The sequence below is a fragment of the Mobula hypostoma genome, chromosome 25, assembly GCF_963921235.1.
Source record: "Mobula hypostoma chromosome 25, sMobHyp1.1, whole genome shotgun sequence".
NCBI lineage: Eukaryota > Metazoa > Chordata > Chondrichthyes > Myliobatiformes > Myliobatidae > Mobula > Mobula hypostoma.
Window position 1 is genome coordinate 32001391 of NC_086121.1, and position 15295 is coordinate 32016685.

A 15295-nucleotide genomic window follows, 5' to 3' on the forward strand; every position below is an offset into this window, starting at 1 on the left:
AGTAAAAGCATTGAGCAGGAGGTACAAGAGCCTGAAGACACAGACTCAACATTTTTTGGAGCAGCTTCTTCCCCTCCGCCATCAGGTTTCTGAACTGTCCAAACAATCCTGAACACATCCTTGTTAACCCTATTTTGCACCATTTATTTTTGTCACTTGTGGTCATTTACGCCTGCACTGTACTGCAACTACAAAGCAACAAATTCAGATCATCCAAGTCAGGATAATAGATTTAATTCTGATTCTCTGTCTGGGCACATGGCAATCTTCTGGATTCAATGGCTCCATGTTAAATTTCTACAGCTTCAGGTACATTGATTTCTCTGTCTGATCATCTGCAACATTGGCTCAGCCTTTGTTTCCTCTGGGAGTGGAAGACATGTCCAACCTGCCAGGCACACCTTCCTGCTCCTACAATTTTTTGTCTACGTTCTTTTGTCCACATTCTCATTTTCTAAATGCTCCCATTCATCAGTGACCGGATAATCATGTTTATCGCAATGGAGGATGGAGAAAGGTTAAGCTGCAGGGAGGACAACACACCTCTCCCACCCTCTCTGAGTTTAATCTTTTCTCTAGGGTCCTTGCCCTGAAACATTAACTCTCTTTCTCTGTCCACAGAAGCCACCTGACCTGATTCCAACATTTTCTGTATTTTTTTTAGTTTTCCAGGATCTGCGGATTTTTGGGTTTTCATTCCTGGTAATCCGTCGATGGATCAATTGCAGGAATGCCAGAGAGCTCTCAGACAATCTCAGTGAGCTCGCACTGGAGTCCCATCGGCAGAGCACTTCTCCTGCTTAGCATTTGGATAGTTGCTATCTTCCACCTGATATATGCAGAGCATCAGCGACCCGCGTTCAATTCCCTCCATTATCTGTAGGGAGTTTGCACACTCTCCCCATTACTATATGGGTTTCCTTCCACATTACATCAAGATATGGGTTGGTAAGTTAATTGGTCACATGGGGCGGCACGGTAGTGTAGTGGTTAGCACAACGCTTTACAGTACAGGTGACCCAGGTTCAATTCCTGCCACTGCCTGTAAGGAGTTTGTACGCTCTCCCTGTGACCGCATGGATTTCCTCCCACAATCTAAAGTCATGCTGGTTGGTAGGTTAATTGGTCATTGTAAATCGGGAGATTGCTGGACGGTGCAGTCAAAAGTCCAAAAGGGCCTATTCTCAATAAAGTAAATAATTGGACAGAACCTGTTACCGTGCTTTCTGTGTAAAGAAATAAAATGAAGCCAGCCTCAGGCACTGCATCTGTGGGATTCGTGATCATTCACCACAAGCAAGCTGATAGTTTCTGATAAAGAAACACGACATTGGAAATACCTCAATAGTGTGAACAAATAAAAGCAGGTTAATCTAGTCAGCCCGTCAACAACTTGACCCTCAGAGGTCAGTGCCATGCTTCACTGCAGGTTGAAAGCAGAGTGAGATTTGTGTGGAATGGAAAAGGTTACACAGGGATACAAGATTCCCGTTAACTGGGGGAGGCTTTTAGACTGAAAGGGATTTCATTGTTGAAATGGAAATTTGAAAGTCAACTGGCCCGAGCAGTCAAAATAAAAAGGAAAATGTAAATTAATCTGCGGCTGCAGAGTGAAAGCTAATGCAGTGAGATATAGGCACTTGGGAAGAACATCTATTGCAATGTCAATTAACTCTTAAAAATGGCTGGCATAAATATCTGGTTAGTACTAGGATCGGGGGTTATGGAGATTAAGTACTGAAACGAATAATTGAATGCTCCTTGGGACACACTTCTAAAGGATAGAAATTTAGGGAGTATTTTCTGTGGAATGCAGCTGTGGGCAGAGATTGTATAAAATGTAGAATTAGACCTATATTCAGGAATTACATGAGATGCAGAGCATACTGGTAATGTGGAAGGACTCCATTCTGCCTGTTAGTCCATACTAGTTCTATTCTTCAATTCAAATACTTACTCAGCCTTCTTTTGAACATTACTCTTGCATCCTTCTCGACTAACAGATGCAATCTCATTGCCCCTCCACTCAGCCCTCGACCATCTGCACAACAGCAACATCAGGCTGTTGTTTATTGATTACAGTGCAGTGTTCATCACCATCATACCCTGAGTACTAATCAACAAGTTCCAAAACCTGGGTCTCTGTACCTATACCTCTACAATTGGATGCTTGACCTCCTCATTGAGAGAGCACAGTCAATGTGAATCAGAAATAACATCTCCTCCTCAGTGATAATCAATGTTGCTCTGCTCTCTCTACACCCATGACTATGTGGTTAAGCACAACTCAGATGCCATCTATAAATTTGTTGATGACTTCATTACTATTGCAGAGTATCAGGTGGTGACAAGGAGGCATACAGGAGTGAGATAGATCAGCTGGTTGAGTGGTGTTGCAACAATAACCTTGCACTTAATACCATTACAACCAAGGAATTGATTGTGGACATCAGGAAGGGTAAGTTGAGGGAACACATAGGAGTCTTCATTGAGAGATCAGAAGTGGAAAGAGAGAGCTGCTTCAAGTTCCTGGGTGTCGACATCTCTGAAAGTCTATCTGGGCCCAACCTGTTGCAATTACAAAGAAGACACAATTGATATTTCATTCAGAGTTTGCGGAGATTTGGTATGTCATCAAAGACTAGCAAATTTCTACAGATGTTCCATGGAGGGCAATCTAACTGGTAGCATCTGGTATGGAGGACCATTACACAGGATTGGAAATAGCTGCAGAATGTTACAAACTCAGTCAGCTCCATCATGGGCATTAGCATCTACAGCATCAAGGACGTCTTCAAAAGGTGATGCCTCAAAAATGTGACAACTATCATTAAGGACCCCATCAACCAGGACACACCCCCTTCTCATTGCTATCTCATCGATAGTAAGGGGGTCAGATAGGCGATTCTGTGGACGCAGTCCAGAGACCCGGATGGTAGTTTGCCTCCCTGGTGCCAGGGTCCGGGATATTTCTGATGGTGTCCAAGATATCCTGAAGTGGGAGGGTGAGGAGCCAGAGGTCGTGGTACATATGGGTACCAATGACATAGGTAGGAAAAGGGATGAGGTCCTGAAAGGAGAATATAGGGAGCTAGGAAGGGAGTTGAGAAAAAGGACCGCAAAGGTAGTAATCTCGGGATTACTGCCTGTGCCACGCGACAGTGAGAGTAGGAATGCGATGAGGTGGAGGATAAATGCGTGGCTGAGGGATTGGAGCACGGGGCAGGGATTCAAGTTTTTGGATCATTGGGACCGCTTTTGGCGCAGGCGTGACCTGTACAAAAAGGACGGGTTACACTTGAATCCTAGGGGGACCAATATCCTGGCAGGGAGATTAGCGGGGGCTACTGAGGTGACTTTAAACTAGAATGGTTGGGGGGTGGGAATCAAATTAAAGAGGCTAGGCGTGAGGAGGTTAGTTCACAACAGAGGGATGGGAACCAGTGCAGAGAGACAGAGGGGTGTAAAGTGAGGGTAGAACCAAAAAGTACAAAGGAGAAAAGTAAAAGTGGCAGGCCAGCAAATCCAGGGCAAGCATTAAAAAGGGCCACTTTTCAACATAATTGTATAAGGGCTAAGAGAGTTGTAAAAGAGCGCCTGAAGGCTTTATGTGTCAATGCAAGGAGCATTCGTAATAAGGTGGATGAATTGAAAGTGCAGATTGTTATTAATGATTATGATATAGTTGGGATCACAGAGACATGGCTCCAGGGTGACCAGGGATGGGAGCTCAACGTTCAGGGATATTCAATATTCAGGAGGGATAGACATGAAGGAAGGGGAGGTGGGGTGGCGTTGCTGGTTAAAGAAGAGATTAACGCAATAGAAAGGAAGGACATAAGCCGGGAAGATGTGGAATCGATATGGGTAGAGCTGCGTAACACCAAGGGGCAGAAGACGCTGGTGGGAGTTGTGTACAGGCCACCTAACAGTAGTAGTGAGGTCGGAGATGGTATTAAACAGGAAATTAGAAATGTGTGCAATAAAGGAACAGCAGTTATAATGGGTGACTTCAATCTACATGTAGACTGGGTGAACCAAATTGGTAAAGGTGCTGAGGAAGAGGATTTCTTGGAATGTATGTGGGATGGTTTTTTGAACCAACATGTCGAGGAACCAACTAGAGAGCAGGCTATTCTAGACTGGGTTTTGAGCAATGAGGAAGGGTTAATTAGCGATCTTGTCGTGAAAGGCCCCTTGGGTAAGAGTGACCATAATATGGTGGAATTCTTCATTAAGATGGAGAGTGACATAGTTAATTCAGAAACAAAGGTTCTGAACTTAAAGAGGGGTAGCTTTGAAGGTATGAGACATGAATTAGCTAAGATAGACTGGCAAATGACACTTAAAGGATTGACGGTGGATATGCAATGGCAAGCATTTAAAGGTTGCATGGATGAACTACAACAATTGTTCATCCCAGTTTGGCAAAAGAATAAATCAAGGAAGGTAGTGCACCCGTGGCTGACATGAGAAATTAGGGATAGTATCAATTCCAAAGAAGAAGCATACAAATTAGCCAGAGAAAGTGGCTCACCTGAGGACTGGGTGAAATTCAGATTTCAGCAGAGGAGGACAAAGGGCTTAATTAGGAAGGGGAAAAAAGATTATGAGAGAAAACTGGCAGGGAACATAAAAACGGACTGTAAAAGCTTTTATAGATATGTAAAAAGGAAAAGACTGGTAAAGACAAATGTAGGTCCCCTGCAGACAGAAACAGGTGAATTGATTATGGGGAGCAAGGACATGGCAGACCAATTGAATTTTTTGAGGATGTAACTAGTAGAGTGGATAGGGGAGAACCAGTGGATGTGGTATATTTGGATTTTCAAAAGGCTTTTGACAAGGTCCCACACAGGAGATTAGTGTGCAAACTTAAAGCACACGGTATTGGGGGTAAGGTATTGGTGTGGGTGGAGAATTGGTTAGCAGACAGGAAGCAAAGAGTGGGAATAAACGGGACCTTTTCAGAATGGCAGGCGGTGACTAGTGGGGTACCGCAAGGCTCAGTGCTGGGACCCCAGTTGTTTACAATATATATTAATGACTTGGATGAGGGAATCAAATGCAGCATCTCCAAGTTTGCGGATGACACGAAGCTGGGTGGCAGTGTTAGCACTGAGGAGGATGCTAAGAGGATGCAGGGTGACTTGGATAGGTTGGGTGAGTGGGCAAATTCATGGCAGATGCAATTTAATGTGGATAAATGTGAAGTTATCCACTTTGGTGGCAAAAATAGGAAAACAGATTATTATCTGAATGGTGGCCGATTAGGAAAAGGGGAGGTGCAACGAGACCTGGGTGTCATTATACACCAGTCATTGAAAGTGGGCATGCAGGTACAGCAGGCAGTGAAAAAGGCGAATGGTATGCTGGCATTTATAGTGAGAGGATTCGAGTACAGGAGCAGGGAGGTACTACTGCAGTTGTACAAGGCCTTGGTGAGACCACACCTGGAGTATTGTGTGCAGTTTTGGTCCCCTAATCTGAGGAAAGACATCTTTGCCATAGAGGGAGTACAAAGAAGGTTCACCAGATTGATTCCTGGGATGGCAGGACTTTCATATGAAGAAAGACTGGATGAATTGGGCTTGTACTCGTTGGAATTTAGAAGATTGAGGGGGGATCTGATTGAAACGTATAAGATCCTAAAGGGATTGGACAGGCTAGATGCAGGAAGATTGTTCCCGATGTTGGGGAAGTCCAGAACGAGGGGTCACAGTTTGAGGATAGAGGGGAAGCCTTTTAGGACCGAGATTAGGAAAAACTTCTTCACACAGAGAGTGGTGAATCTGTGGAATTCTCTGCCACATGAAACAGTTGAGGCCAGTTCATTGGCTATATTTAAGAGGGAGTTAGATATGGCCCTTGTGGCTACGGGGATCAGGGGGTATGGAGGGAAGGCTGGGGCGGGGTTCTGAGTTGGATGATCAGCCATGATCATAATAAATGGCGGTGCAGGCTCGAAGGGCCAAATGGCCTACTCCTGCACCTATTTTCTATGTTTCTATGTTTCTATGTTTCTACCATCAAGGAGGAGGTACAGGACCCGCTCAATGTTTTAAGAACAGCTTCTTCCCCTCCACCATCAGATTTTTGAACGGGCAATAAATCCATGTACACTACCTCACTATTTTTTGCTCTCCTATTCCACTAATTATTTAATTTAATTTATATTATTTATTATAGTTTTTAAAAATTATGTATTGTTCTGTGCCCTTGCCACAAAACAACTAACTTCACGACATATGCCAGTGATGTTGAACTGATTCTGTTTCTACTTCCCCAGGCAGTGCTGCTAGACCCGAATCAGTTGTTGTGTTTAAAAAAAAGGTTCCTTTGCCAACCACCCTCCTTCAGTGACTCTCCACTTCTTGGACAACTTCCCACTTTCTACTTTCTGATTTTTAAAATCTTAACAGCCCCAGCTTCTCCAGCCTCTGGTCTATTCATGTAACTAAAATCTCTCATCAGGGAAATTCATATTGACAGATTTCTTCTGCACTCCCTCTAAAGCCTTCACACCTTTCCTCAAGTGTGATGCTCTGACCTGGAGGTCACAGTCCATCTTAGCTGGACAAGTGTTTTTTTGAATTTCATCATGACTCTCATGCCCTTGTGCCCTTCTCAGGATGCCCACATTCCCATGAAATTTATAATGTCTTTCTCTATGTGCCCTGCAACTGTGATGGATATTCACTGTTTCTGGACCATGGGGCCTCTTGCTATTTCGTCAAGCTCAACTTTCTAAGAATAGCACATGACACTTCTAATGATTAAAGTGCTGTTTTTGAATAAGATAAACATCCAACTAATATTCATTGTTTAGCTTCTGGTCGTAAACAGGAGCCAGTCTTCAGTTCTTAATGCAAATGGCAAGCAGTAATCAGTTTGGTTCAAAGGACAGCTTTGCCAACAAGCAACTGTCTATTGAACAGAATTCTGCTTCGCGGCACCTGGACTGACTTCTCAAGAGGTGCCATATTTAATTTTGCAAACACAAGGAAATCTGCAGATGCTGGAATTTCAAGCAACACACATAAAAGTTGCTGGTGAACGCAGCAGGCCAGGCAGCATCTTTAGGAAAAGGTACAGTTGACGTTTCGGGCCGAGACCCTTCGTCAGGACTAACTGAAAGAAGAACTAGTTAGAGATTTGAAAGTGGGAAGGCGAGAAGGAGTTCTGAAATGATAGGAGAAGACAGGAGGGGGAGGGCCCCACCTCCCCCTCGTACCCCATCCATTATTTATTTATTTATATACACACTTTCTTTTTCTCTCTCTCCTTTTTCTCCATCTGTCCCTCTCACTATACCCCTTGCCCATCCTCTGGGCTTCACCCCTCCCCCTTTCTTTCTCCCAAGGCCTCCTGTCCCATGATCCTTTCATATCCCTTTTGCCAATCAGCTGTCCAGCTCTTGGCTCCATCCCTCCCCCTCCTGTCTTCTCCTATCATTTTGGATCTCCCCCTCCCCCTCCAGCTTTCAAATCCCTTACTCACTCTTCCTTCAGTTAGTCCTGACAAAGGGTCTCAGCCCAAAACGTCGACTGTACCTCTTCCTAGAGACGCTGACTGGCCTGCTGCGTTCACCAGCAACTTTTATCCATATTTAATTTTACTTGTTTCAAAACAGACAACACTAGCCGAGTTATTTAGGGTAAGGGAGCTTGCAGATCAGATGATTACTATCATTTAGTATATTAATAGCTGATCTATTAATAAGTTGGAAGGTTCATGTATCAAGGAGTCAGCTTCACAGCATTAATACTGGGTAGCTGGGTACTCTGTCTCCAGAAGCCCTTTGACCATTTGTGTTAAAAAGGTATCTTAAAAGATATCACAAGTGTGAAATCACCCAAATAGTAGAGCAATAGTATAAATAGACAGCAGTTCGGGCTTATCAGGAACGGTCCAGGAAGGTGAAGAAGCATAACAGAATAACAGGGTGAATTAGAATTGATTACTCTGCCTTCTATTTCTGCAATGTACGACTGGTTCATCTGCAGCTTGTGGGTATGTCTCTTTAGCTTATAGGAATTGTATCTGTGTTTTGGAAATCCTTTGTGTTCTAAAAATAGTTTGTAACTTGGAAGTCGTTTATAAGATAGAATTCCTCTGTGAGTTTCAAATGAGTTTCAATAATATTGTTTGAATTTAAATATGTATCACTTAAAATAAATAGTCTGTGTTTAAAATACTTTGTTAGCTGGAAGTATCTTCTCCTTGGTAAGGAGGAGGGTCCCAGCACTCAAATACTGGGTATGGGCGGATAAAAGTGGTGTGGAGGATAAACAGGGAAGTGAACTATTCTTTGAAGATTGGGTGGTTACAGAATAACTTCCTTTTAGTGAGGCTTCTCACTGCTATTTACAGTATATCAGATAAGGCTTAAGGACATTGTTTGAGTTTAGAACTCTAGAAAGTCAACCGAGTAACATCACACACTTTCAATGCACTGTGCACATATTCCCCACAGTTGCTCCACTCTTGTACCCTTCCACTAATTGCACCTCTTCATTTATATTCTTTTTTTCTCATTCTTCCTAACAAAATGTAACATTTTGTATTTCTCACCTTTAAGTTTCATCTACCATCTCTCCAAATATTCCAAAAGTCTTCTTGAAGACCTCCTGGAAGTTTGTTACTACCCTCTACCTCCTTCAACATTCAATATTCTGTGTCTTCAGTTTTGCCCTTTAAGTTAGAGAGAAACTTCACAGAACTTCAACAAAGCTAGAAAAACTGGAGATGTTTTCCTTGGAACTGAGGAAATTGCAAGTGGGTCGAGCAATCAATTTCCATTAGATTTAGAAGTGCTAAAAAGGAGCCTAGTGATTTTCACATCTTTTCAAGTCTATTAAACGTCTAGAGTTACTATACCAAGTGACATCTCAACGCATATTTTTCTTAAGTTCTCAGGTAATATGACTCAAATTATCACATACCTTACATTCATAATATATAATGATAAATTCACAAGGTAACTACTGATGCTAATAATCTATTTTTACATTAAACCAGCCATCCTCAATAACTGAACCTCCACTTCATTCTTAGGTAGAGACTTCATAGCTTCATAAGCACGGATATCCTGTACTAAGATTTCCAGAAAGCTTTTAATATGATGTTGCATCAATAGCATTGCAGAAAGTAAACTCCTGGAATAGGAGGCGACATATTGGTACAAATCAAGGGTTGGCTAGCTAATTGGAAACAAAACAGGTATTAATGGATCAACTTCTGGTTGACACTAAAAGGTATAGATATTAATTTAGCTGATAACACAAAAGTAGAATAGAAAACAAATTGTGAAGTGTGCATCATGAGGCTGCAAAGGGATATGGATTAGATAAGTGAGTAGGCAAAGATCTGGCAAATGGAGCAGAATTGAGGAAAATGTAAAATTATCCATTTTGTCAGGAAAATAAAGAAATAAGCTTTTCTAAATATGCTGAAGCAAGTGCAGAACTTTGAGATGCAGGAGGATCTGGATCCGCCAAGTGTGTGATTCACAAAAGCTTTGTGTGAAGATACAACAGGAAAGTTAATAGGATATTGTTTATTGCCGGGGGAAGTGGGGAAATAATGTTTTGGTTATAGAAGCCACTGATGAGACCTCATCTGGAGTATTCAGTACAGTATTAAGCTTATTATTTGAAGAAGGATATTAGTATATTAGAATTAGTTCAGAGAAGTCCACCAGACTAATACTTAGAAGGATTTAGTTGTCCCATGAGGATAAGGTTGAACAGATTAAGCTTGTTATACATTCGAGTTTAGAAGAGTTAGTAGGAACTTGATAGAAGCACCCAACATCCTGAGGGATCTTGATTGGGTGGATCTAGTGAATAAGTTTCCCGTTGCAGGAAAAATTAGAACCAGGATTCACTGTTTAAAAATAGGAGATCACCCATATGAAGCAGAAATAAAGAAAAACATTTTTCTTTCAGGCCTTGGCCTTCAAAACATTTTTTTGGGTAGAGCTAGATAGAAAGTTGATAAGCAAGGGGTTGAGAAGTTAATTGGAATGTGATGTTGATTACAAACAAACCTGCAGTGATCTTATTAAACGGCAGTGCAGGTTTGAGCAGCAAGGTGGCCCTCTTCATGCTCACGCACCTCAAGTTTGTGTGATTAGCCCGCTGCTGTACTCTCTCTATGTGTGTGAGTAGGCACAGCTCAAACCCCATCTATAAATTAGCTGATGACCCACTTCTGTTGGCAACAATAAATGACGAATGGTGAACAGCAGGCATAGAGAAGTGAGGTAGATCGAATTAGACTCAGTCTGCTTAATCCCTCCGGAGACAATACACACCCTCATTCCTGGAACACACATCCCAGGAATGCATCTGACAAACATTTTCTGCCCTCCTTCCATTGCAAGTATGACCTTCCTTATTTAGAGATAGCAGACTTGAGATGAAGCAACATGCACAACAAACTTGAGGAACTCAGTGAGTCAGGCAGCGTCTATAATCATAGTCATAGTCATACTTTATTGATCCCAGGGGAAATTGGTTTTCGTTACAGTTGCTCCATAAATAATAAATAGTAATAGAACCATAAACAGTTAAATAGTAATATGTAAATTATGCCAGTAAATTATGAAATAAATCCAGGACCAGCCTATTGGCTCAGGATGTCTGACCCTCCGAGGGAGGAGTTGTAAAGTTTGATGGCCACAGGCAGGAATGACTTCCTATGACGCTCTGTGTTGCATCTCGGTGGAATGAGTCTCTGGCTGAATGTACTCCTGTGCCCACCCAGTACATTACGTAGTGGATGGGAGACATTGACCAAGATGGCATGCAACTTAGACAGCATCCTCTTTTCAGACACCACCGTCAGAGAGTCCAGTTCCATCCCCACAACATCACTGGCCTTACGAATGAGTTCGTTGATTCTGTTGGTGTCTGCTACCCTCAGCCTGCTGCCCCAGCACACAACAGTAAACATGGTAGCACTGGCCACCACAGACTGGTAGGACATCCTCAGCATCGTCCGGCAGATGTTAAAGGACCTCAGTCTCCTCAGGAAATAGAGACGGCTCTGACCCTTCTTGTAGACAGCCTCAGTGTTCTTTGACCAGTCCAGTTTATTGTCAATTCGTATCCCCAGGTATTTGTAATCCTCCACAATGTCCACACTGACCCCCCTGGATGGAAACAGGGGTCACCGGTACCTTAGCCCTCCTCAGGTCTACCACCAGCTCCTTAGTCTTTTTCACATTAAGCTGCAGATAATTCTGCTCACACTATGTGACAAAGTTTCCTACCATAGCCCTGTACTCAGCCTCATCTCCCTTGCTGATGCATCCAACTATGGAAGAGTCATCCGAAAACTTCTGAAGTTGACAAGACTCTGTGCAGTAGTTGAAGTCCGAGGTGTAAATGGTGAAGAGAAAGGGAGACAAGACAGTCCCCTGTGGAGCCCCAGTGCTGCTGATCACTCTGTCGGACACACAGTGTTGCAAGCACACGTGCTGTGGTCTGCCTGTCAGGTAATCAAGAATCCATGATACCAGGGAAGCATCCACCTGCATCACTGTCAGCTTCTAAGCAGGGAAAGGAACAGTCAACGTTTCAGGTCAAGGCCCTTCATCATCAGGACTGTACCTAAAATTTCAGGTGCAGTCCTACCATGGCTCTGTGTAGTTTCAATAAGATGCCTTTTTACTTGTACCCAAATTCTCATGCAATAAATATCAATACACTGTTTGTCATCCTGCTGCCTGATGTACATAATACAAGGCCTCTTAGAACACAATACACAAATACTTTCTGGTCTCTCAATATAAACTACTTTGTATTTGTCTCTGTCAGAGTAGAAAAATCAGTAATTATTGTAAATTACCTTACTTTTTTCACTTTATATTCCATCTACCAACTTACAAGGATGTTATCGGGTCTGGAGGACCTAAGTTATAAGGAAAGATTGAATAGGTTAGGACTGTATTCCTTAGAACATAGAAGCCTGAGAGGAGATTTGATGGAGGTATACAAAATTATGAGGGGAATAGATGGTATTAATGCAAGCAGACTTCTTCCACTGAGGTTGGGTGGGACTACAACTAGAGGTCATGGGTTAAGGGTGAAAGGTGAAAAGTTGAAGGGGAACGTGAGAGGAAACTTCTTCACTCAGAGGGTCACGAGAATGTGGAATGAGCTGCCAGCGCAAGTGGTGCATGCCAGCTCGATTCCAAATTAAGAGAAATTTGGACAGGTACATGGATGGGGGAGTTATGGACGGTTATGGTTCCGGTGCAGGTCGATGGGAGTAGGCAGTTTAAAGACTGGGTGGGCTTTAATTCTTTTTTTTATTATTAAATTTTTATTGCAACACCAACAAATTACATTCAATACAACCAACTGACAATTACATTTTGACTGTTTAACCCAGCCACCCCCAACCTTCATCACCATCCCCCCTCCACCCATCTCTCCCCACCATCCCTCTCCCCTCCACCAACCAACTGAATAGTAGTACATACACAGACAAAGCATTCCTATTTTAACAAAAGATCTTTTAAGTTAGATACCAAATTTGTCCACATTAAGATTGTGTTTGGTCGTGCATCATTTACTCTTGCTGTGAAAGAGTTCCAGGTAAGAAATGTCCAAAAAGCTCTGAAGCCAGTGAGTATTTGAAATATTATGGGGAGGTTTCCAACGCTGGACTACAATCTTCTTAGCTGCAGTCAGGCCTGCCAGCCAGACTTTGCGTGTTTTTTTCCATAAGGGAAAGGTGGGAGTCATCATTTAGAAGACGTACAGTGGGGTCCATTGGTAATTGTACCCCTGTTAGTTCTGTAAGAGTACTGATAACCTTCCCCACAAACCAAAAATCCCTGGACATTCCCATACAACATGTATAAAAGAGCCAATGGCTCCATGGAGGCAAAATGAGCAATAAGGGTCAGGAACCAGTCCCATTTGATGTCTAATTCTCGGTGTTAAATATGCTCTATGACAACATTTCAAGTGTATATACCAATGATTTGGGTTTTTCAAAGCACCGGCAGCATTATCCCAAATCGCATCCCAGTCTAAGTCTTGTCCCAGTTCAGATATGTCCCTATCTCAGGCTTTCACTCCCGATGTGGGTATATAATTCTGGGAGTTTAATTTATCATAGATATATGACACTATCTGTCCTGGAGCACTCTGTATCCAACTTAAAATGGGATGGTCCATTAAATCTGACCCCCAGGGAACGCCGTAGGCTTTACAAGCTGATCACACTCTAAAGTAGAAGAAAAGAGAGTGTTTATCAATATTATATCCAGATATCAGTTCTTGAAAGCTAAGGATAGTACTTACCCCATTAATATCTTGAAGAGTAGTAATACCTTTATCTTCCCAAGTTCTGTTAGTGAATGGTTCCCCCCCACCCAGATAGAGAACGATTATTGTTCCATAATGGAGATGATTTGCACCATACGCTTTTAAATTTTAGGAATTTCTCTGCTGCTCTAAACACTTGTCGCATATGGGTTAAAATTGGACCGTAATACAAATCAGATCTTTTGGTAGACATACCTAGAAGGAGAAAGTCCTTCAACCTTATTGGTGCCATTAGCTCTTGTTCTATATTTTTCCATGATAAAACTTTATCCTCCTCCATCCAATAGCTAAGACTTTTTTAATACAAATGCCAAGTGATACAATTTAAAATTTGGACATGCCCATCCCCCATCTGACTTTTTGAATTGTAGAGCTGACCATTTTATATTGGCTCGTTTACCATTCCAAACAGCACTGTAGTAAGAAGTCCAGTTTTCCAATATCCTGCTGGAGGTGCAAGTGGGATCATTGAGTTGATAAAATTAATGCGGGGTAAGATATTCATTTTAATGACCGATATACAGGCTGGGACTGATGCTGGCAGGTGTCTCCATCTATTAATATCTATTTTTTTTCAAAATTAAAGAGTAATTTGCTTTAGCCACAGATGATAGGGAAGTATTAACTTTAATACCCAAGTAGAGGACCTCATTTGTAACCTTCATCTGGGGAGGGAGAGACGCCTTACTTTTATCTGTATTAATCAGCATCATTGCTGATTTTGACAAAGTAACTTTGTATCCTGAAAGAAATCCAAATTGCTCCAGTGTTTTTAAAACATAGGAGAGAGTTTGTTGAACATTTGCCATATAAACTAGCGTGTCGTCTGTGTAAAGTGATATCGAATGTGATGTTGTACCTATTGTAATAGGGGAGATCTGAGGAGAGTTTCTCATTAAATGTGCAAGTGGTTCAATAGATATAGTAAAAATTAAAGGAGACAAAGGGTCCCCTTGTCGTGTGGCCCGTCCTATGTCAAATAACTCTGAGAAACCTCCTCCCACACATACCCGGGCTGAAGGATTAGCATCCAGTGTTTGAATCATATTGATAACTTTATCACCAAATTTAAATTATTTTAGAACTCTCCAAAGATGTGGCCATTCTAGGCGATTGAATGCTTTTTCAGCATCTAGGAATAGCAGGCCACAGGCAGGTGGGATTTTATGTGTTGCACTCAGTATGTGTAAGAGCCGGCGAATGTTATCAGATGCGAGACGTTCCCTGATAAAGCCCGTTTGATCTGGGCTAATTATTTTCCCAACTACTGTCTCAAGTCTACTGGCTAAGACTTTGGAAAATATCTTGAGGTCGGCATTTATCAAGGACATTAGACGGTAATTGGTACACTCTAAGGGATCCTTACTGGGCTTAGGTATAACTGTGATCAGGGCTGTGTTTAGATCTCAATGGAAAGCGCCATTTCCAAAAGCATAATTTAATGTTTCTAACCATACTGGCCCAAGAATATCCCAAAGCGCTAGGTAAAGTTCCACAGGTATGCCATCTATACCTGGCGTACGGCCCTTATTTGTAGCTTTGACTGCTTTAAGTAGCTCATCCAGTGTAATAGGAGAGTCTAGAGTTTTGGTGTCCTCTAATGACAACTAATCCACTAAAAAAATCTGTGACGTCATTCTCAGAAGGAACTGAACCACTTGTACACAGCTCTTTAAAGTAATTCTTGAATGTCTCGTTTATTTCCTCTGTTAAAGATACTACTCCACGTTTAGCACATCTAATCGCTGGTATAGACCTTTTAGCTTCCTGTTGTTTGAGCGTTAGAGCTAAAAGATGGCTCAGTCTGCTGCCTTCTGCGTAATACTTATGTTTGGTTATATGGATCATATATTCTTCCCTGCTTCTTAATAAATCATTTAATTCTGTTTGTTTCGCTTTGAGCTCGTTTTCTTTTGTTATGGTGTATATCCTTTTGAGATCATTCTCCA

General features: G+C 42.1%; 1 long non-coding RNA gene across 1 annotated transcript in view; it reads left to right on the top strand.

Moving 5' to 3' along the window:
- Positions 1 to 7783: 7783 nt before the first annotated feature.
- LOC134337773 (uncharacterized) overlaps positions 7784 to 15295 on the top strand; it is a 74729-nt gene continuing 67217 nt past the window's right edge. Inside the window, exon 1 of the long non-coding RNA XR_010016063.1 lies at positions 7784 to 8013. This is a non-coding gene — a long non-coding RNA (uncharacterized LOC134337773). The remainder of the gene's footprint in view (positions 8014 to 15295) is intronic.